The sequence below is a fragment of the Nesoenas mayeri genome (assembly GCF_963082525.1).
Source record: "Nesoenas mayeri genome assembly, chromosome: 5".
In the NCBI taxonomy this organism is placed as follows: domain Eukaryota; kingdom Metazoa; phylum Chordata; class Aves; order Columbiformes; family Columbidae; genus Nesoenas; species Nesoenas mayeri.
In genome coordinates this window covers 11,751,354-11,776,093 of record NC_137548.1, presented here as the reverse complement: position 1 = coordinate 11,776,093, position 24,740 = coordinate 11,751,354, and positions in this window count along the sequence as shown.

Genomic DNA, 24,740 nt, shown 5'->3' with positions numbered 1-24,740 from the left:
GACAGAACTAGTTAGACAGCTCAAATTAGCTAATTTTGGAAAAGCAGGCAGGATCATATTGATGTGAGGATGATGTCTTTTCAGGATGATGTTTACTGGTAAAACTGACCTACTACTGATATTGACCAGGGCAGAAATGCAGAGGGAAATAGAATATTACGCATTTTAAATTGGTAATACTATTGCCTGCAATTTGTTGCAATGTAATTGTTTCTGGTGGTTCCCAAAACACAGAAGGCTTCAGGGTTGTCTCTGGTTTGTACTCGGACTTGCGGATAGTTGAAATGGAGGTATGTGGTCGGAGAAGTCCATGTGTCAGAAAAGAGCTCTTAGAGTTCTTAAACAGTTATACGGCAGACTTTATCTTATGCCCACAAGCAGAGCCATGTAGAAGGACAGAAGTCTCCATTACAGAAAAAAAGGAGTCTTTCAGGTGAGTAGTTTCATTCTGTCTGCCTTCTTCCTCTCATTTTTTCCTTTCAATAGAGGTAAAAGGTCAGGGGCTGGACTACAGGCTGGAATGCAGCTGTTTGTTGCTGCTGCAAGGATTTCCTTTTTTGATCCATCCTTTGCCTATGGTCAAGTTTTTTGGTGGTGGTTGGTGTTGGTTTGTTCTGTCTGTCTTTCTGTCTGTCTAATTTGCTTTGTGCGTTTTGTGTTTTGGATTACTATACTGAGGTCCTTCCCTGAACCACATGGAGATACATTGTTAGACAAGGACAACTGAAACTTAGATAGCATTATGTTCCTATCTGAACTAAGGAAATTGTTTTCATGACATGACCCTGGCTTAAAACAGTAGATTCGAGGTTTCTGATCTCTGTAGGGCCATCTTGAAAACCTGCAAATTAAGCTTGTGTGATTTCCAGATGTCTAATGCTCTAGGAAGAGCTGTGCTTATTCTTGTGATTTGAATTGCAGCAATTGCCTTAGGTGGAAAACTTAAGGCAGACCACAAAACCAATATTGTTCTGGCTGTGGTTTTTTGATAAGGCATCCAGGTAGTGCAGCCTACCGGTGCATGGGGGATGAGGACTGGTATTTGGTATGTGGATAAAGATGATGAAGCCCATGGGAGGACAGTGCTGTCAAGACTGATGGGAAAGCTGGCAGCCTGGCTGCAGGTGAGGAGGAGTGTTTACCTGTCCTGGGGAGCTTAAGAAGTTGTGCTTTCTGTACAATCTCGTGGACACCTGTGAGTCCTGAGGACGGTTCCCACAGATTGCTTTGGCCATTGCAACACAGGGATGTTGCTGGTTACTTGGGCGGTGCAGCCCGAGTAAGGTCTGGGTCTGTATGTTCTAGTGGTAGAATTTAGGCTTTCAAATGAATGAGTGCATCACCAGATAACACAAAGAAACATACTTTTAGTTTTCTGTTTTCCATGTGTGCTTTTTTTCTGATTATTTTCTTTTTTCCCACCCCCCCTGCTCCATCATTATCAAGTTAGTTCTGTCGCGCAGGGGAGGCAACCCCCTTAACTGAGTTTCAGTTTAAAATAAAGGCATATGATTATTGCAGTCAGAAGGCCTTTTTCATTCATTCTTCTGTTATCATCAACTAAGATAAGACTTGCATAATCACAAATGTGGCTTTTGCTGTCAAATACATAGGTGAATTGTCTATGAGAAGAAAAGTGAGATAGGATGTCTTAATGAACTGTGGGGTGCAAAGAACGTTTCAGTAGGACAATGTTTATAAAGGATTTGCATCACCTAAAATACAAAAAATAAGGACCACAGAAACAGTTGTTCATATATTGCATTATGTACCCCTAACACCAGAGACTGGCAAAAGATGATGAATTTGACCCTCTGAATTTGGACTACTAACTTTTATTATATATTTTATTATATATATTTTTCTTTTTTCCCCTGAATGCTTTGTGGCCTGTTAGCAAAGTTGTATTACACTGTCATGGTAACAGAGTTCTGTAATTTAAAGTTTGTTTTAGAGCTTGAATCCTCATACTTGTGCATTTATGATCTACAACGTTAATTCAAAATATGTAGTCAATTTCCAACTTTCAAAAAGTTGTGCAATTAAAATAGACTTACCTGTATCACTGAAAATATGTGTAAACCAGCAAATAAAATATAATCTGAACAACCTGTATTTTTAAATTTATCATTCTTAGCAGAATAAGGGGAATAACATTTGAGCTGTGGAATGTTTTGAATTTACTCTTTTATTTTAAATATAATCCTTAAGCTGTTATCAACCCTCTAAAAACTGAGGAAAGATTCCTTCATTCAAGCGACTTTACTTTCAGTGAACTGGATTTTATACCGTAGTTGTGTTGCTGCATATTTTCATTGCTAAAAGAAGGAAAGAACACCTTTCGGTTCTTTACTGTCTCTCTTGTTAGCTTTTATTTCACTGTGAAGTGAAAATGGAAGAAATAAGATGGCATCGTGCTTTCTTGTAAATCCATTCCAACTGTTTCACTAGTACTATTTTTCTACAAGAATAAAATCAGTAGCTGAAAAAAACTACTTCAAGTCTCAGTATCACAGTTCAGCGACAATGTGCTGGCCAATATGTTTTAATACCATCTGGTGGTAGTATTAAAACTACCTGTGTTTTCAATGCTCATATTCCCTTCGTTTTATATCGGAGTGTAAATCTTTCCTATGCTGAATAGGTTGAAGTACAGTAGCTGTGTTGTGAAATGGAGCATGCATCTCGGATAGTTTCTTTTCTTGGTTTTGGTTTAGGTTAACACAAGTATCTTTACATCTGCAGTTTCTGGAAATTTTAAAACACTATGAACCTCTGGCCAATAAAAATTTTCCCATTATGTAAAAGATTCTTGCAGATGAGCTTGACTCACTAAGTGGTGGCAGTGGTGACTTCCTACATGGAATAAATAGACTTTTACAATGAATTTTCTAGTCAACTAATAAACCTCAGTGCAGCCTTTTGATTTGCTATAGTTTGCTATGGTTTTGTGCAACATTACCCTACTATTTATCTTTTCTGCCTTCAGGCCTATGAGAATTGTCTCTGTATATTAATAGGAGATGCTCGCAACCGACTTTACTTGTTTGTTTCCCAGCAGGAAAGCCTGAGTGCTTGGGCTTTAACTGAATCAAGACCAGCTCTCAGCAGTGGGAGACAATATATTAATCCATTGAAGCACAGACTGCAGTCTTGTGTGTCACTGTGGTTTGTGTTGTGGGTTTTTTTTTCATGTAAACAGGTAGGTAGCGTCAATTCTTCTGCTGCATGTATTTTTGTGATAGGTACATTTAGAAACCTCATGACGGTTGTGTGAGTTGGGGTTTTTTGTTGGTGATTTTTTTTTGGTAGAAGTAGTATTTGTATCATTGCATGAAACTGTAAAGTACCCTGTTCTCCTTTGTGTTTTCACATCTTCAAGTTGATGGTATCAATTTTACTAATATTCTTCAGTGCTTGGACTTGCTTCAGTTATGAATGAAGGCGTTACCTCAAAAGTCAAACAGGTTTCATTCTTATTTCTGTAAGAAAACACTCTTGTTCTGTATCTGCTACACAAACGGAATGGACTATTTAGCAAGTTCTTCTGCATTCCTTGCTTGATGGAATTAAGTTGCCTGATAGTGCATGGAGGCTTGTTTATTTATAAGTTTTATTTTAGTATTATCAGTTCTGTTGTATTTACAAGGGAGGCAGGCAAATTATTATCTCCATTTCATTAAACATATGAAGGAGAGTTTATTTGTTTTCAAATAACTTAAAAATATGATTAGCACTGATAGGTGGTAGCCAGCTTCCTCAATCAGACACAGCCTAATTTGCAAAACTGTGTTACAGCTTAGTTGCAAGAGGATAAAACATCCTGAATCTTTTAGAACAGTATATTAAATGTGTTTGAGGTTGTGCTTTCTTTCCTTGTTCCACTGTACTTTTTCTGGAATTTGAGAAGAAATGATGCTTCTGCAAAAAAAGTTAGTCCTGTTTGCTTTCAGTTCAAGCTGTAAGTTAGGAATGGGTAAAAAAAAGCAAAATGTGCTCCTAAACACAGGAAATTCCTCAATCCTTTGGGTGAGTGACAGGGGTTGTGTCTTTAGGGAGCAGCAGGAGCTGATGCTCTGGGACTGCTCTGTGGCCTATTCCCCAGAGCAGCTACAGATTTATGATATAGCTGAAAGGTAGAGAGGGTCCTTCCAAATTTGGAGTGGAAAAGGGGTAAAAATAAGCTTTTTTGCTACGAAGACACTAGGTAATATGTTAAGCATTATGACTAAGAACTTTTGTAAATAATAGATTATGCAAAGTAATGATGCTGTTTATACACAGAAGTTCACGTTCTTGTCACAAAAAAGTTCTTTTTATAAGTTCATGTAACAGTGGAAGAAGTAATTTCTAGGCTGTGATGCAGATGGAGCACCTGAAGTATGCAGGAGGAGGAAATAGTCTGCTGGAATGATTGGAGACTGTCTTGGCCTTTTCTCTGTCTGTCTTGCCCTCCCACCAAGAACAGATAGGACCTCGAACAATTTATGAAGCAGACTTGTTATCTTTCTGTAAGATCTTCTTCCTTGGTCCTGTCCTAATTTATTACTAGGTGGTTTTTTTCCCCCTAAAAAATGCTGTGTGTGTACTTGATAGTGAGTCCCAGCCAGAGAGCAACTGGGCTGCATGTGGCTGTCTTCAAGTTATTCTCAGTGTCCTGAAGCAAAACAGGTTAAAAACTGTCACTAAGGTGCTAGTTTTAGACTAACTACAGGAACTGAAAAATATTTTAAGATCTCATTTTACCATTTATATTCTGGTTTTAGGGGAAAGGGATACTTTTGGTCCTCATTTCCCCCAGCTTTACCAAAATATAATTGTTTCTGTGTTCCTTATTTCTAGTTGTTTTTCCACTTTGGGCAATTCCCAGCTTAAGACTGAAGTCCTATTATACAAGGTAATACATATACAAGTACATAAAGAGATGGAAACTTGGTGGGTGTCCAGGTAAGATCAGAGAAAGGAGGCATTATATCTCTTCCTCAGCAAAGGAGAACAGAAATGTACAGATGTGCTCTAAGTTATGCAGAAAGTCTCTGATAGCTCTTCTGATTTTTTATTTTTTATTTTTTTTTCTGTTTCAGAGCCAACAGGCCTTTCCCCTTTTCAAATCCATTTCCATGTTGTTTTTTAAATGTCGTATGTGATGTTTGGTCTACAAACCAGGGAAGAGATTTGAAACTGAGGATAACCTTCAGTGCTAAATAAGTTATTTTTAGTACAGACCAGCTTAAAATAAAAGTAACTAAAACTTTGTTTGGGAGCCCAAACTGAGTATATGTTGTCCATCACAGGAATTTCAATTTTAACTAAGCCATGTTAGAAAGGAAAAATAAATAATTGTAATACTGCTGTTTTAGTGCATATGAAGTCAGTAACCCCTGTGAAGAGTAAGCAAAGGACTTGTTCACAGCTGTGAGAAATTAATCTTTCTGCAGTCTGTGGGTGGGGGAGCAGGTAGTAGATAGGTTCATTAGATCTGTGAGGCTATACCTGTGTTGCTCATTACCTTTTCTTTAAAAGGCCAACGTAAACCTCAATGAAAGATGCCACTAAAACCAACCAACCTTTTCAGTGCTGTGAACCAAAAGGATGCACCCACCTCCAAATACTCTCATTTTCTTTCTACTCATCCCCACATAACATGCTCTGAATGCTGACTGTGGCCTCTTCTCCTGGGGGGCTGCAGCAGAAGGTGGGGAGGAGCTGCTGGGGGTTTCTGGACTTTCCATGGCATGGTCAGCATGTGTTCAGCCCTGCCTCATGTTCCAGTGAGCCCAAACCAGGAAAAAAATGGACAGGATCTCCCCCAAGGTGAACGTGGATCTCAAGGAATAATAAGTTGCTGATGGTAGGCAGCTGGGCTGCCATGGGCTGAGAGATCTGGCCTTGAACCTTGCTCTGCAGGATGCAGAGGCCAGGAGGTGATCAGCCTATTGTTGCTAATGAGCCAACACCTGGTGGGTTGTCACTGAGTGCTCAGGGTTCCTCCCTGTGCTCTTAAATGCAGGTGTGGAGAATGAAGAATAGGGGTGTGGGTGTGTGAAAAAGACAAACCCAAGGATAAATTAGACTTTTCGTGTCCGAAGAGGCAATGGGCATAAATTAAAAACCAAAACAAAAACCAACAAGCAAACAAAAATCACACCCCCCAAAATACTCTTAAAAAAACCCCAAACCAACCAAACAAAAAAACCCAACAAAAAGCCAAACCAAACCCCCCCAAAAACGCAAAACTAAACCAAACCAACCAACCACAAAACCCAAACCATAAAATTGTATCTGAACACAAGGGAAACTTTTGACTGTGGGGGTGCTCTAACACTATTACTTGCCCAGCGAGCGGTAGCGGAATCGCTCTCTGTGCAGAGATTTGGAAGCCCATGGGATGCTAACCCTGTCAGAACAGGGGGGGTTGGACTAGGTGGTCTCCAAATGTCCCTTCCAACCTGAGCCCTTCTGTGAAAGCTTCTTTAATATTCGGCTGTATTCTTTAGCTGCTGTTGTGGAACACTTGGGGAATAATTACAAATGCCCCTGCTGGGCGTTACTCTCACAAATGCTGCTGCTGTGTAATCACTGCGGTTTTAATTGTGTAGGGAACGCGTCCAAGTGTTAAAATAGTTAATTGACTAAACTCCCTGATTTAAGCAGCAAAAGCAAAACCTCCCCGCACCACTGCAGACCTCCAGAAAACCCCCAAACACCCCAAACCTTAAAAGACCTTTTTATGTCTTTAGTTTTTTAACCTCTTAAAGTAGTGGTTATGAGAATAAAAAGTAGCTTTAATGTAACTTACAAACAATAAAGTCACTCAGTGTAAGAAACAACTTATAAGTTTAAAATATTATCTTTTTACCCCCAATTCCCTCTAGTTTTGTCAAAGTAAAATCCCAATGAAGGAGGAGAAAGGCGGGAGCATGGAGAAGGAGCAGCAGGGAGAATCCGAAGAGATCCCACCAAACTCCGCAGTTTGTTCCGTTCAGCCGACAACTGATAAGACATTAGATGATTTGAACAAACTTTTTTGGAACTGTGTTTCTTTCTGGGGCTGTTTCAATCCTCTGTGCATTTTGCACAGCCCTCAGAAGGACTGCAGTGCAGTATTTGGCAAGGAGGGCATTACTGGGAGGGAAGATCAAGCTCTGGTGGCGGCTCTTGCTGTGTTGTGCTGCTGAGATCTGCACTTTGGAGCAGGAGGCAACGGGCGGCTGCCTTCAGGTTTCCAATTCAACCATCTGACTGCTTGCAAAAAAAAGGATGTGGATAAGGTTTTATTAAGTGTCCCCAGTGTGCGTGTGGCATGCTAGACAGCCATTAAGTTTATTGATGCAGTGGTTTGGTTATTTCTTGATATGAAACACTTGCAATTTCTGCCTGATGCTTTGTTTTTAATCCTCCGTGCTCAGACAGTGGAGAATAAGGTACGGTACTTTTTTGTTGCCTAACATATAAAGGATAATAGAAGTAATTTCTGCATGTTGTACCATGCAACAGTAACTGCATTCAGTTGGGAAGTAAAAGTTTTGATTACCTTTTTTATTGCTTGTAAGTCATTGAAACTCATTGTAACAAATTCCCTGAATTATCTGGTATATTAAAGTTGAAAACCAGTTATTAGTACTTCATATGTACTAAAATATTTTTTTTTTGAGTCAGTTTTCACTTTGTTTATCCAATATAATACAGAATTGTTTTCAAGAACAGTGTTCTGGGAATGCTCCTCTTTTATGTTAATCTTCAGAGCTAAAAACCCATTCCTTTCTATATCTTATCCATGTATTTGGATTTTTTCTTTTTAAAGCCAGAATTTTAAGGGTATGGCATTGTCATAATGCTGCTGTTCAGCTTTGGAGTTTATTTGTTCAGTAAGAATGAAGCCTTGGAGTCGCCTCAATTCTCTGTGAATTGGAAGGACTTGGTTGATATGTTTGGAGAGAAGGAAGAGGCTGGACATGCAGAACTCCCTGCGCTAAGTTCAGCTTTAGAGCTAAGAATATGAATGGGCAGTGACCAGGGCAATCATAACTGGTGTTGGAACTCAGGATAGGAGCTTAAAAGAGCTATAGAACTTAAATTTCTTGCTGAGTTACTCTATAAATGTTTAGTACAGAAATTTGTACTTCATTTGTGACATCTGTAAGAATTATGGGCTGATTTGCAATTTGTATACTGTCTTGGTTGGGAAAGTGTTGTGCAGTTGCAGATCTTTTTGTACGAATAAGAGTTTATGCCCTCAGTTTTCTATAAATCTCGGCTCTGGACTATTCTTCCAGCTACTGTGTTTCTAGAATGAGCTGGATTGGGTCTGTGTTTCTCTTGCCAGAATATGCAACCACTTGCTAGCTTGTTACTTACTATGATTCTTGTCCAAAGTAGCATGGCTGCTACTCTGTTACTAGTGGTAGGTTTTGCATTCCATCTCCTGAGGACCAAAGGTGAATTGTAGCATGTGACAAACATTCAGAAAGCCCCCAAGAAAGACTCATAGCTGTGAAAGTTTGTGGCATTTCTCCTGACTAGATAAATGTTCATAGAATGATAGAATCATTTCAGTTGGAAGAGACCCTCAAGATCATTGAGTCCAACTATAACCTAACCTAACTCTAGCACTAAACCATGTCCCTAAGAACCTTGTCTAAACACCCTTTAAACCCCTCCAGGGATGGTAACTCCACCACTTCCCTGGGCAGCCTGTTCCAATGCCTGACAGCCCTTTCAGTGAAGAATTTTTTCCTAATATCCAATCTGAACCTCCCCTGGCACAACCTAAGGCCATTTCCCTTTGTCCTATCACTTGCTACTTGTGAGAAGACACCAACACCCTCCTACAACCTCCTTTCAGGTAGTTATCTTGCTCTGGTGTTACAAAGTCACTTACATTAGGCATGGTAATGGTAACAAGAGCCTCGCACATTTAATGGCTGATGTGCAATTCTGTGAGTGTTTGAGTTTTCATAACCAGCTGTGTGTAACTGCTCGGGTTGATCCGTCTTCGCAGTGTTCTGTGCAGGATGAGAGCTGGGAACGTGTTGCCGTGGTTGGCCCTGGGTGCTGGCCCACTTGGTGCTGTCTGGGACCGTCGCTGCTCTGGCACTGCCAAATAGCTGCTCAGGCCTGACACAGTTCCCGGGTGCTGGACTCTGGGGTAGGTGGATGCAAACATCACTGACAAGAGTTGAGAAATCAATATTCTTGCAAAAAATGTGGCTTGACTATAGCTATTGTAAATGGTCAGGTGAGGCTACTGCAATGTGGCCACATAATGTTGTTCTTGAAGAGTAAATGAGAAACTCTGGGGACTTCAGGTGTAGTGGACGTGGTGGCTTGGGCATTGATGTAGCATTTGTTTGGTCTAAACTTTACTATCTATCAACATTTAGGAATGCACATAGATAGAGATGATAGAGATATGCATTAATTATGTTTTCAGACTATTTTCGTCTTTTTTTCTGTGCCTGTAAAATTTCCAGGATGAAACAGGCTTTGCCAAACCAGATTACTTTCTTCTAATGATGTGTTTGAATATTATCATAGGGTGGGGGTTTTTTTGTTTGTTTTGTTTTTAAAGGAACACTCTGCAGAACAATTAGTTACTCTCCCAGAATTGGGCTGATGTTTCCAAATGGAATTTAACAGACTGTTACAAGAGAATGGCACTGCTCTGAAGATTCTGTACAGTCTGTAATGACACATGATGCATCTGGATGGAAAAGTTTGTGTGTGTGTGAAGGCAGGAAAAATTAGCTGTGATTTTTACTTTGTGCATGGCCTTCTATAATGTGGTTTTCTTGAGACAGTGGAGGAGAAGAAAACAGTTATTTAAAAACTGTATGTCAGTATGTTACCTATAACATTCTTTATGCTATTTTAAAAATGTATCATTAAAAATTAGTTTGATGCTTGCTTAGTTTCATTAGACTATCAGTTTCATTAGACTTTACAGACGCTGAGAAGCCTGTTGTAGAGTTTTTGAATGAAGGTAACATAATTTAAACTTTTTTTTCTTTAAAGCAAAGAAGGAAGGCGGGCAGACTGTAGTAAAACTCCCCTTATTGGCAAGAGTAAAGAGAACCCTAACAGAGCATTGAGAAAGCCTTTTCTCCTTTCTCTTCAAGCTGCTGATCAAATGAGATTCAAATAAAACAAATGAAATGTAAGCAATCTAAGAGTCTTCCAAATCTGGGGGAAGGGAGGGGTGTTAGTGTGTGAAGAAGTATATAGATCAGATTAAGAAAACTGTTGCATGAACTTTGGAAATGAAGAGCTTTCTTAAGCTAAAAATTCACCTTTTAATATTGTAGTCTCCTCAGGTGTCTTTCAAGGAAGGAGTATATAATTTCCAGACTGATACAGTGTTTACCTGGTAGCAGATAGTGAAGAGGTGAGAAGAGGCAGTGAGTAAGAGCAAAGGTTGGGCTGGAAAGAAGACAAGGACTATCAAGGATTTCAACCTTCATGCTGCTCTGACAGCAGCTGTGATACTGATGAGCTATTTAAATGGAAAAGGGTCTTGTAACCTGTTCTTAAGGTGAACCTGTTGTAAAGAATAGGTTCTAAGAAAATACATCTATTTTATGGAACTGTGTTACTGCTCATTTGGAGACTCATCTTTAGTCTTCTAATGCTTGTAACTTGACTTGAGGATTGATTGAAACTGTATTCACATCTGTGTCACATTCTTTGGTGACACTGCCACTGCTTTGTGTGGCTGTGACACGGTGAAATTCTTTCTTGATGCTTTTGTTTTTAATATAACTTTTTTGGCTGCTGGAAAAATCTCACGTTTGTCAAGCATGAAAATTCTGATAGTATTAGATAAGCTTTGAAGGAGAAAGGTTTATTTGGAATTACAGGTTGATGTATTTTCTCTCATATGCTTCTTTTGCCTTTTGTTTGAGTGCATGGCCAAACCGGGCTGTACTCAATCCAGACTTCCCGAGCTTGCTAGTTAATGGTTGGGATACAACTTGCACTAATTGGCAAGGAGTCTGTGATTTTTTTAATTTTATTTTTCCTACTGAAGCAAGAGTATTTGTATAGAGAAGAACATTTTATCTGAGCAGTCTTTTTACTGCATTGAAGTAGGTGGTTCGGACTCATGGAATATTTATTACTTACCTGCCATCTCAAACTGTACTGGAAATCTCCTTTTTGCCTTGTTTTTATTTCAGCTTCTAGTGATACGCATAATATTTCTTCCTTACATCAAAAATGTAATACAGCTTTTTGTGAGGATGAGCATTTAGATGACTTTGTACTGAATGTGGAATGCTTGGTTTCCATTGCACTGTTGCTATGATGAAAAATAGACGCCAAGAAAATATATTGCAAAAATATGTGGTCTTGATTTTTGTTGTGCTTCAAGGTAAAACTTGAATGTGGTAGTGGAAAGCCTGAGTGAAACTACTGGTCAAAACTTGGCACATGACAGCAAAAGGGGGCTGCATAAAGGATTGTATATGAGTACAAAAAGTTTGTATTAATAGAGATGAGCTCTTACTTGCATATTGTATTAAGCTTAGACCACTTTAAAAAATTATCTGGAAATGATTTAAAAATATCATTAAAAATTTAAAATTTTCATGTGGGAAGACAGAAGATTGGGCTTGTACACATTCAGCTGAATTTAAGATACTGTGAATTTGCGTTAATTACAGCTGTTGTTGGCCCTCTGTCCTCTGTAAGAGTACGAATGAAATCCCTTACTTAGTGAGACACAGAAGCTGTTTGCATTGATAATAAAATGTATCCTTGTTCCAAAATGGGATAACCTTCACTTATACTTATTTGCCGACAGCTATGCGGATGGTAGCTGTGATTAGAAAAACTCTGGTGCAGCCAGTACCCAGGAGAATAAATTACTAAAACTATATAAAGAAGAAAGTACAGTGTGAGTTTACGTATACCTGGTTTCATAATTCTTTTTTTCACTGGATAACTGCCTTGAAAAATAGATTTTTTTTTTTAAAAAAAAAGGTCAACCCAATTTTTGACACTGAATAATTAACATACAGACCTCACTGATCTGAAATAACACTAGGAAATTTCTGCTCTTAGCCTCAAATTAGTTGCTTCTAGGGTTAGCAGAGGAACAGAGGAAACAGGAATAATGCTTAACATGCTTTGGAGCTACCTTTTTGTTTTCTTTTATTTTTTCTTCAGCTGTTATATGTTGCTAGAAAACTTGGAGCTATGTCTGCTGAAGGCAAATACTCCAGGCTTGAAAGAAATTGTGACGGGATGTCTGTGTGTGCTGTAGGCTGTGTGGAGTAGAGGCAGTTTAATGATGGAAGAAAATCCCAGAAGCTGGATTGTGCCTGACTTCATCCATCTATGTTATGGCATTTTTGATATATTTCAGGACTTCATGCTATATTGTAGGAAGTGCATTTATTTATCTTCTTAATTGGATTCAATTTGACACTTTTTTGAAATCCTCTCAAGGCAACAGTACAAGAGCTTCCAGAACAACCTGAAGCAGTTAAAAGAAAGGATTCTTCACAGAAGGCTTTACAATTTTACCGTGGTATTTCTGCTTCTGTATAGAGACAAGGGTTCATTGCCTTCTCTAGCTGTTTGTCTATAGTATTATACCTCATGTTTTCAGATCCTGAAATTGTTTCATATTGATCATAGAGCATCAGCCTGCAATTTAATTGCAAAGTATTATGGGAGGAAAAAAAAAAGCTTATTTTTTTCAGACAAAGAAGGGTGGGCAGGTGATTTCTTCTTATCCAGACTTCTAGGAAGATTTAGACTGGTGGCAAATCTCTACGAGAAGAAGAGTTTAAAAATAATACTTCCTGCTTATGTAGAAAACGTCAGGCTGGGGGTGCTATAAAGGTAAGCAATATTGTGTTTGTTTTACGGTTTAGAGGGAAACAAAGTGGTGAAGTCTGAAAATCATGTAGCCATTTAGTAGAATTGGTGGAAAAAAATCCCAAACTGCTGCTGTAATATTGTAAACTTCACTTCATTGCCTAGATAAAAGTTGTTTGCAAAAAGTGGGGAATCAGCAATGTCTGTCCTCTGCGTACTCATTAGTGGTACAACATCCTTTAAACTCTAATCTTAGGACTTAAGCCCCTTGCTTTATCTCCAAGTGTCCTTTGTATACTTTTAAATCTGGAATTTGCTGCAACTGGAAGTTGTTCTTTGCATTCTGCCTATCTAGACTCTGCATGCATGGATCTTTACAATGCAAGCAGTCTTTTATTAGCATAAATTCTCCAAGGAATATCTGAGTATTCTCATTTAGTTTCTAGTGCAACACCTGGAGGCTTTCAGGTTTGAATTTTCAGAAATAAAAATGCACATTTAAATGTCAGATTGCCATTAATACATTAAACAAAATTGCTGTTCGGTATTTATTTGGTAGAGGTTAACACAATTTCATTAATATTAACTAGAAGAGCCCTCTGGCTTTAAGCATGCAAAAAGAATTTTCAACTAAAACTGGCAACTTCTTATTTCAAATCTGAGGACAAAAACCTTTCTGAGGCCTTGTAGATGGTGTGGACAGCACCAGTTTTTAACATACAGCAGCAGCAGTACTGTACTGTTTTACCAAAGGTTTCTTTGAAACATTTCTGTTTCTGATTTTAAACTTTTTTGGCTGTGTAATGGTGATAAACATTTGCTTTTGTGTAGTGATGTGAAATTTAATCAGAAAAATTTGTAAAGTATTCTTTTTTAATCTTCACATTAGGTATATTGTAGAAGGACAACATCCTCATTGATTTTTTTTTTCTTAAATTCTTCAAATCCAGTGCAAGAGAGAAACATTCAAAAGGAGCTTTTTTGTTGTTGTTGTCCTTCGTGTAGTATCTTGTCTGAACTGATACTGTAGAGGTGTCTTATTCTTAAGATGTCAACAATATCTATTGATCTGAAACCTCCACCACAAGAGTTAATACAAACCTGCAGGCAGCAAATACAAGACTTAAGGTTGACAAGGCAAAATAATAAAACAGTTTGATATATGGGAAAGTAACCACAATCTGAGAGAAACCAGGAAATTGCATGCAGGTTCCACGCAAAAGAATCTTTTAATGTGACTTTGTAGCTGGAAGACAAATACTGTCATACACCAGAAGGAATTTGTCTAATACAGACTTTGCCTTCAGTGGTGTATTCCCAGAGCCTACGTTTACTACAAGAGGAAGCAACAAGTTCCTTCATTCTTACATTGCTGGGAAACATGTTTTCTGAATCTAGATCTTCAGTTAGAAAAACCCAGCTTCTTCCATGAACACCGTTATAACGGTAAAAAGTGCTTTAGATGGCAGTGAATGTAAATTTCTGATTCTGAATATTCTGACAAATCTGACTTAAGGGTCTCTGACTTTTCCCAAACCCTGTTTTTTGCTCTTGAAAACTCAATTTCTGTAATACTTTTTACTAGAGATGTAGAAACTGGAATGCACTTTAGTATAACTAGAAATACTAGCACAAGTGGTTTGGTGGTTTTTTAAAAATGATTTTCCTGATTTTTTTTTTTTTTTTTCTTCAAGATTCTGTTTACAATGTGCTTCAATAGGTTTTTTCCCATTTGCCAAACTCCAAGGTGTTGGTCATAGAAATACAATGTAATATAAACAATATAAACAGTGAAGTGTGTACAGTGTGAACACTGAAATCACTGGAGTTGAACCTGCTGTCACTTCATGAAGAAGTGGGCAATGTTTTTATCTTCCCCAACATTCTAATAAATAATAAAATATAGACAAATGACGAGAGAGTTGCCCTTATGCCTTTTTTCTTTTTTTCTGCCTGAATAAGAAACAACGATTTTAGACAAAGCTAAAGATGTCATTGAGAATGGTAGAAAAAAATCCCCTTAAGATTAATGAGAGGTTGAGATCTGTGCATGAATGAATGCCTTCCAGGCAGTTTAATGTTAAATATTCTGATGATGTCACTTGCTTTTCTTATTTTCTAGAACTTGATTAGTATTTAGGGCAGGAATTCTCTCTTACCTGGGTGTATGGTATGTGGTGGTCAGCTGGATAAAGTGAAAGAGCAGGAGGTGTTCTATGTGGCTGAGTTAGGTTCCGTAGGAGACAGGATAGATACGAGTTTTGAGCTTTGCATGTAAGCATAGAAAACTTACTTTAAGAGTTAGAGTGGAAAGAATTTCTTGTGGAAATGAGACACCATGATCTCAATTTTCTGCGACAGCCATTTCTAGAGTCATAGCACTTCATTTCCATACTGAATTCCAGAAGTGCAGAGCCACACATGAAGTTGCGTTCTGTTTCGTTTACCAGCTTCCTCCTCCTCTGCTGTGTTCAGAATTCCCTGGGAGGATTATTTTGTTAAAGATGAGCTGCATTTTGAAATCAGATTGACTAATATTTTTGGGATTCTTGAGAAGGCATTTTTCCTGTAATTATTTATAATAAGCCTCTTGAAGTGCTTTGGGTTTATTTTTTTTTATTTGCTGGTCTATGACACCTTTGCCTTCAGATACTTTCTCCTAATAATTGCAGAAGATGAGTTAAAGAATTGTAAGGCAGGTAGTACCTGCTTAGATTTGTATCTGCTTAGATTTCAAGGCTGGTTAAGAGTCAGCACAGATGCACTTTGCCACAAATTGGCAATGCAGAAAGTATTCTTCATGCACTAAAAGACTGACAGTAACTTTAAAAGATGTTTTTTATGCCTACTTGATGTTTTCAAAGGTGAAGAGACTTTGTCTTAAGTTGATGTAATTTAAAAGCAAGTTGTTTCTGATAAATTATGCAGCAGATTTTTCTTGAAGGCACACCTTGGGAGGAAAAGGGGACTTTTTTAGGTCACTATGGGATGAGACATCTTTTTCTAGGACTGTATAGTCTGACCAGAATGCTTTGTACATGTCTGACTTAACCCCTGTTGATCCTTGTTAGGATTGGTCATGAGTAGATCAAATTTACTGCTTCCTGGCCACAGCAGACACAAGTAGTGGAAATGTAGTGGAAAGCTTCTCTTTTGGGTGCATGTGATTTGACATTACCACTTGTAACCCAATGGAATATTAGTCTTGCTGTAACACGAGAAGTGGAGGAAATCTGGTCTGATGGAAGTAGCTTTCCATAGAAACAGAGTATTCAGAATGCAAATATGAACTGGTTTTGCTAGTTCTCTCTTCAAAGCATACATAAAACAATTTTGTAAAGGGATAGTACCTTAAACTTGAAATATTATGATTATCACAACATTTCCAATAATATTTGATCTGAATATTTTTCTTCTGTGGTAGATAGAACTTTTCCTTTGTAAACAGAGCCAGGAGTTATAAAAAATACGGAGTGTTGATCCCCTTTGTCCACGTGGGGCTGGTGTTTGTATGTCAGTCATGGACTCCCCTCCACAGCAGGGGAAGAGATATACTTTGTATAAAAGTATACTTTGTCCTGTGATCATCTGATCATCTTTTGATCTTTCCTAGTACTTAAATGCCTCTACTAAAAACCTGACATAGAAATAGAGATCCCAACTGGGGGTTAATTTCATAGGTGAAATGCGGTAACCTTGTATGTTTTCTCTCCTGCACCCATAGACAAGAACCCAAATTGTAATTCAAAATGCAGAAGAAAGTACAGAGGGCGAGCTTGGACAGGGTGTCTCTTCTCTGTTGTCTTGTGACACAGGCTTTCAAAGCTTCAGAGGTCTTTTGATTTCTAAAAGAGGCTTTTGATTTCTTGCACTTCAAATGACTTTATACTGTGTTTTGGTAGCCCGTTGAGATCATGAAGTAATTATTGAGAGCTGTAGATAGCTAGTGTAAGTCAAAATACAAACACTTGGTTTTTACTACTGCCTCAGGCTGAATGTTAAAGCTGTTTTGCCAGCCCGAGTGTCATGATTCAAAAGAATGCTGTTAACTTTCAAAGAAGTAATAGCTGAACATAGTGTCACATAAAAATCAGCTTTCCTAAATTGCACTGAGTTGAATTTTTTTTTTAATAGTTAAAACTGGATCACTTTTAAAGTTCTTCTTCTCATCAGTGCAGTATGTTAGACTGAAAGTTATTTCTATTCAACATACAATAATATTGGGTAGTTATTAAACGTGTCAGTCTCTGGGCTTTTGGATACTCCAGAAGAAATGGATACTATATTATTATTTATAAATATTCCTATTCTCTTAACACTGATGTAATTATTTTGCACATCTATCCAATGCTTTCTTTTCTGTTTAGAATCTAGAAATTTGTTTCATGCAGGAGGAAGTATATATGAGAACTGTTTTCATGAATGCATAATCTAGCAGGTTTGCTAAATTAAGTTGCCTGTACTGGGATGCTGGTTTGTTTAATCCTGTAAGACATTTCACATGAATGTGTAGACTCTTTGCTGAAAGAAATAGAGCCAAGGAAAGTGACGAAAAGTTAAAAGTATAAAACAATGTAAAACTTGGCTCACCATTCATTTTCTGCTTTTCAGTGTATAGGAAATACACGTTTGTGATTAAATGTGACATGCATGGTTGTTCTTTGGCAAGAATATCAAGATATCATTTCTGGTTATGCATCTGATTTTCTAGTTCAGATAGGAAAAGAAGGAATAGCCTGTACCATCCAAGCCAAAAACAGTTTGTTCAATAAATTTTACAGAAAAGAGACCTTAAAGATTATGATGAAATCTGGTTTAGTTCCTTGAGAACATAGCACTTCATGTACCGGAACAGGCCTTTTATCTGTGTGAGAATATCACGCCATGATTGCTATAATCAAAACTCTTTACAGAGGGTGTTAGATGCTGGAGCAGGTTACTTGGAGATGCTGTGGAATTGTCATGGTTGCAGTTTGTGAAAACTCAGCCTTGATCTAACTTTGAAGTTGGCCTTGCTCTGAACAGGAGGTTGGGCTGGAGAACCTCCAGGGGTGCCTTCCAACCTCTGTGTCTTGGGGTTACGGCATTAATAAGTGACTGTGTAGAACTTGCAAATGGCAGAAGCGTTTTGTGCAGAGGATACTCAGTATCTTCTGTGTTTTCAAATGCTCTGTTCTACTTGCTTATATCTAAGTAGTTATATTTCCTATCGATCTTAATCTTTTTTGTGATGTGTATCTCAAGGTCTTCTTCACAGTTGGTTTGCATTAGCTTATGCAAGGGAGGCGGGTGCTTATGGAACTGTAGGACAAAGTTTATAGTAGTTAAAATACACAATTTATTTTAAAACAAGGAAAAGTAAGTTTTAAATATCAATGCTACTTTTATTTTCATACAGGAATTAGACTTAGTATTTGAAAGTTTTGCATAAAAGAAGATAAGGAGTGGTCTTGTCTTCTTAACTGTGTGAAGTTACATCTAGTGTTGGTGACCAGCAGCCTGTCCTCCCATATCCCTCTCAGAATTTTCTCTTAAAGCATATGCTGGAAGTACCTCAGCACTGGTTAGCTGATCTGATATCTGCTGTATAGAAACAGAGAATAGTGCTTCAAGTATGACAAGTGCATGGAGGGAAATAAAATAAATCGGTAGTTCCCCTGTACAAACAAGAGGAGTGAAAGTGAGAAGACTTCCAACCTCACACAAGGCAAAATGGATGGATGGCCCTTGGCTTTCAAACCTGCCACTCCAGTGCTGCCTCAGCCACTGTCTAGGTGTTTTTGTGGAGCGTTTCAAGCTATTTGCATTTTATTTATCAGTTGTTCTTCTGTGCCCCTGTCCAGACTCAACGGTGGGGCTTTCACCAGGATGCCAGGCTGAGGGCCGGCTGGATGCTGTGAGAAGGGGCCTCTGCAGTAAGACGCTTCATGCTTAAGGGCTCCAGAGTCCAGATTCCTGTGGCAGCTTCCCTGCTCAGCTTTAATCTTTTTTGACATGTGTGCACTGAATAAATTGATAATATGTTGTCACCATTATACTGCTTTCAGCTTGGGTTATTTTTTAACCAGTCATCACGGGATGACAGTATATGTTGTGTATTGTAATCACACTCAGAAGTAGCAGCAGAACCAAGTCAGAAGCCTTGTCCAAAGGATGCTGAAAGAAAGATGTATTTTTTTTTTTCAGTAAGTATGTGCTAGGAATTTATTAGAAGCTATAACATACTCAAATAAAAGAAAGGAAAAGTTCACATTGTATTAAGAATTTAATTTTAAGAGAAAGATTTCTGTGTGATAGCTTGAAGCAATAGTTCTTGCTGATAGCAAGCACATGGGCTGGGAAGACTGAAGAGCTGGAAACACTGCTCCAGGTACCTGTTTACTTGGCTCTCTCAGGGTATCCTGTAAAGTACTGAAGAAAATTCTGTGAAGAGTGAAACTGATGAAGTCTAGTTTCCTACTAATCTGTGCTCTACGTCCCTTTTTCACCCCTACTCCCCATCCTCAGTTAAAAAAAAAATAATTAAAAAGACCTCCAGCCCACCCCCTGCCATTATAATGTCAGAGGAGACTAAGACCACGAAGTTTGCCCAGACAAGAGAGGGCGGGTGGTCTTGGCTGGTGTGAGTTCTTGTGTACGGACTGGCCAGGTGATAGAGCACACTGAGGTGGTGATGATTGAGGTTGCACCTATACAGCCTCTTGCTCACTGGAAGACTACATTAAGTTTCTCTTTCTGTTCCCCATGCAGCTGCTCATTTTCATGAAACCCATCTGTCCAGTTGGTTCCCAAGTGTTTCTGAGAGGCTGGGAGAAGAGGCACAGCAATCAGAAGCCCTATCTCATTAAAGGCTAGAATTAAAAAATGTACCCCGTGCTACTGAAGAAATGACCTACTTATGATGAGACACTGAAGTTTGTGTGGATTTACACTTTTTAGATCAAAATATATAAACTGTTTTTTGAAGAAAGTTTAAGTCATCTCATTGGTCACTTTTCTGCTGTGATCCTCAGCTCCCTGTCCAGACTCAGGTTTCTTTTTCAGAGCTTCATGTAGATTTTGTGTATGCAGCGCTGTTCTGTTTGAGTAACTTCTGTTCTCCGTGCAAACTGCAACTTGATCGGAAAGCTTTTCTGTCCTAAGTAGTTACTACACTAGGTTGTGTCTTCTGTTACCCTTTTCTCTGGTAGTGTTACAAAAACATGTATTTCAAATAACTTCTTGACCTTTTTGAATTTTAAAACTTTAGCAAAAGCTTATTTGCTTTGTATTATCAATATATTGAAATTGTCTTTGCGTAGACGTTGCTAGTTGCCAAATCCTGTGGTCCCTTTTGCAATCCATTTTTTGGGGTGGTATTTTGGATTACATAAGAGTTAAATTTTTTTCTTTTTTTTTCTTTTTTAGATGCAAATTTATTTTGAATTTTTATAGAAACTTTATGGTATTTGTATATTGCAAATTGGCTTTGTTCCCCAAAAGCAAATGATTTCTAAGATGTTTGCTTTCTCTGTGGTGAAAACAGCATCCTTGTTTAAACATCCTTGCTTAAACAAGGAAAGAGCAAAATGCTTTTTGTTTGGGAACTCCCAAGCTTTCTAATTCTCGGAACATATTTTTCGGTAAATTCACTTTTGCTTCCAGTTTCTAACCCTCTGTACTAATGTTAATATGAGTTAAGTAACAACAAAATGCTTTAACCTTTATTACAGCATTAGCAAGCTGAGATATTAACTGAGGTCCAGCCTCATATACTTGAGTACCGCTTGTGTTGAACAAGAGTAGTGACAAAAATGAAGCTCAGTGAGACATGACAGACCTGGAGCAAAATGTGTCACCTGTATGATGACCAGAACAATCTCTGCTTCTTTCCCTCTGCAGAAGCAGGAATATAAGCATGTATGGGCTGCAGAAGACGTGGCTAAAGTTTATAATCAACAGTGGACAGAACTAACTTTGGTGACCAGACCTCTTTGTGTGTGTTTGGTTGTCCTGAAAGGTGATCATCCAAGATTTAACAGTCTCAAAAGATATCTAAAAGTCGTATTATTTTATTGTCATTTTTCCCCGGAATGAGAAACTGAAGCTTAAGAAATATGGTAGTGAATTAGGAGTTAAGATTTAGCTTGCTGAAGAAGAACCAGAGTGTTTGACTTGCTGGCGGCTGGCCATGCTTTTGGGACCACAGGCCCCAGCAGGACTAGCTCATCTCAGATGTTTTAGCCAGACTCCTCTCCCTGCTTTCTGGAAGTGTGTTATCTTCATTGCTCTAAGTGCGTAGGATCTTACCGAGGTGTGACTTCAAAACTGCATCTTGTTGGCAGTTTGAAACATGATTATGGGGCTATAATCCAAGTCCTGCTGTTAAACGTTCCTGAAAAGGAAAAGGAGACCTTGCAGATGACACCTTGTAGTGGTATGTAAACCATAACAGAAAGCCGTTTGCAAAAGGGTGGCTGCTGAAATGTTTGTAATATTTGGACTTGTGTTCACCACTGATCTCATACACAGGTGTAAGAGCCTCTTACTCATGCATGAGGCTCTATACCTACAGATTTGTGGGTGCAGTTTGAGAGTCATAATGTCTCCCCACCCCTTTGTTAAATGCAGCCCTTTCATTGTAATAAGGAGATTTTGGTGTTCTTTTCAGCTCAGTTCTCTCTTGTGTTTTGTTGCAGTACTTCATGAATGGCTTCCTAGTTTTGCTGCATAAGAAACTCCTGGCATTTCAGAGTTTTGTGGAGGAGAATTCCTCACTAAGCTGGCTACTCTGGTGCTGCGCTTGTTTAGCTTTTCTGGTCTGATGTACTTCTTCATAAAACAGAAATATAAAAGCTGTGGCACACAAATCTGGCTGTTAGACATATTGCATAGTAAATTTTATTTATCAGTGTGCTTTCTGGTAGTCTTCTGTGACAAGATATCCAATATGTCAATTTGAAAAGTGGAGTCCTGTGGAGCCCTGTGCGCTTTATTTGGGTATGAAATCTCTCTCGCCAGCTGACAGTCCCAGCCCCTGAGCAGTTTCATGTCTCTATGAAACTCTCACCTGCTGCTCGTTTGGCATTCGGTACTCTTTTGCAGTTAAATCTTGAATATTCTCCTTCTCACCCCTGCTTGCCTCTTTGTGACTAATTATTCAGTTTCCATGAAGAAATGGTGCTGTGGGAAGACTTCACATCTCTGATCATTAGCTTCTATTTGTTTGGAAGGAACTTAAAGGCGAAACAGATGTTCAGTAGTTGCGTTGTATGACTTAGAAGTTCAGGAACTTTGTGCTCTTTTGACTTGCCAGTTCTCCTTTCAGAATATCTTTTAGTGCCTCCTCTTCTGAATTTCTTATGTGGGTCAGAATCAGGCCATGCCTTGTTTTATTCTGGCTTTTTAAAGAAAATCACATGCCCCATTTTCTTACCAGACAACACGCTTGGAATTTGGCTTGACTTCAAGAGCCAACAGAATAGCAGAGGTCTTGATTATGATATTAAAAAATTGCAGTTGCAGAGGGAAAAGAGGCATTAGTATGTGTTATAAAATTCCTAAACTGCAGGATCCAAATGAAGCTTCTCCCACAGTTGCACGCAGGGAGCAAATCTATAGACAACTAAATTTCACCAGTCTGGATCCTTATGAAGTTGCACTTTTTATCCCCTTTTGCTAAGATCTTTTTATCTTAAAACTGCAATAAAGTGCCAGGTCCTGAGCTCATGCCCGGGTTCCCCTGTGCAGCCACAGATGTTCAGCAATGGCAGTTGTGTCTTGGGCAATCTCTAAAGCCGGACGGCTTTCGTCAGCTGTGTTCCTCTCTCACTCCTGGCACTTCTCTTAACCTCCTTATCTCTCAGACTCTGCTTCTCAGCATCACATCTCATTTCTTGTGTGCTGGTTACAGTCTCCTGAATGACCTCTTCAGTGTCATGATTATATATATATTTATATATGTATATATTTTTATATATATTTATATATATATATTTTTATATATTTATTTATATAAAATATATTTTGCTTGCTGCTGAAACTCTAGTTCAGGCTTTGCTTACTTTCCTAGTCTGAAATAATCTGAATTTCCTCATTAATGAGAAGTGCAAGTTACTTTCAGTTCAGCCCTGATTTTTCTGTTTGTTTGTGTGTTTGTTTGTTTTTTAAGATATTATTCTACTGAAGCATCAGACTCTGCAGTCTTTAAAGAGTGCACAAGGAACAGGCAGACATTAATTCAAATTATGGGCCAGTATTTTTATTTCCCTTTCTGTTACTGTAGATACTTTTTTTGGGGGGGGGGGTGGAGGGGTGGAGGGGGGGTTGGGGAGTGGTTTTGAGTAAGACCAAATAATTGGATCTATGTACCAAGTTATAAGGATGGTTTCCTCAGGCTCTCTGTGTATTTGATGGAGATACACAGGGGCTTTCCCTTGGGGCAAGGGGTCAATGAAGTGTGGATTTGTCTTTCAGCATCTCTACCCTTGCTCAGCTGGTGTTGGTAACAACATGAAATGGTATCAGCAACGGGTTGCAATGATTTTCTCTTTTGTTTCTAGAAATAACAGTTGGCATCAGAAATGAAAGAAATTTCCTTGTCTGTTTAGTCTCCGTGGAGAATTCTATACCAAAGCTATAGATGCCAAAATGATCTACAAGATAATACATTTAATTACAAGTACTTGTTTTGGGCTCAGCAAGGGAAGACAAGATCACAAAACCCGTGTACAAGAAGGTTTGCCTACTTGGGATGTGAGGCATTTGATTCCATTTGTGGTATTGGTGGACATCCTTTTATAATTGAGAAATGAACTGAGCCTCACTTCTTCATTCTGCTGCTTGAAGCTGAACTATAACTGCAGCAGCTGAGGCAACTGTAGAGCAGTGGAACACTTTTATATTTCCAGAATCAGTTAGCATGGAGGGAGAATTCAAGTATGCCTTTCTCTTCTAAGTAGCAAGGCATTTCTCTTATGCAAATAGCTGTTGTGTCCTCCCACTGTGCATTCTCCTTCATGTGCTGAGGTTTTTTAAGACCACTTAGGCTTATTTGACTACAAGACAAGCAAGGAAATGATTGAAAAAAGTTTTAAAATTTAACCTGGCCTATTCTTCTTCTGTTGCTCTACTACTGCTTTGCATGCTGACTTAGAAGAATCATAGTCTAACATAATATGTACTGTAACTCAGTCTTCAACTGCGTTAATTATTTTCTCGGCTGCCTGTCAGTTGTGCTTAGTCCTAGTGAATTATTCAAGTGGCCGTGTTATGTAGGCATTTCTCCTCTGTCAGTCAGACTTGTATCACCCATTCTCGTCATGTGAGGATGTATCCAGAAAGACTGGAAAGCATTGAATAAGTCAAAACCTGTTGTTTTGTTCTAAACCTGACTTAAAGCAGCATGTCTTATACTTTGCATAGCCCAGAGAGGAAAAGTAGGCAGTGGAGCTCTGTAGCCTCCAGATATCATGTATAGGACACTGATGGTTGTGTGCTTCTTACAGTAGCATCTGAGTAGTGTCCTGCGGTACTGTACCAGTGCGCCTTCTCCACACCCCTTGCTGCTTCCTCCAATGAAATAACTTCAATATTAAGGACGTTCTTCAGAAAGAGAGAGAAAATTATGGAAGAATGCAAGCTCTGTTTTTATTTGTTCCTAAGCTGAAGCCCATAATTAACTAACACTTTGCTTACAGGATTAGGTTTAAGTTGTTGACCTGCTTGGCCTTTGAAAAATGTATTTTACAGATATGCTACACATAATATATCACACAGTTATGTATGTATTATGTTCACATAATGTTTGAACACACACCTCTTAGTACTTTCTTTTTTTTTTACATGGTCTCTCAGAGGTGCTCCATTTATTTCATTTAAATGGAAAAAAGAGATTTAATTTCTCAGAGGTTTTCTTGTTTTTTCTTCACAGAAACTAT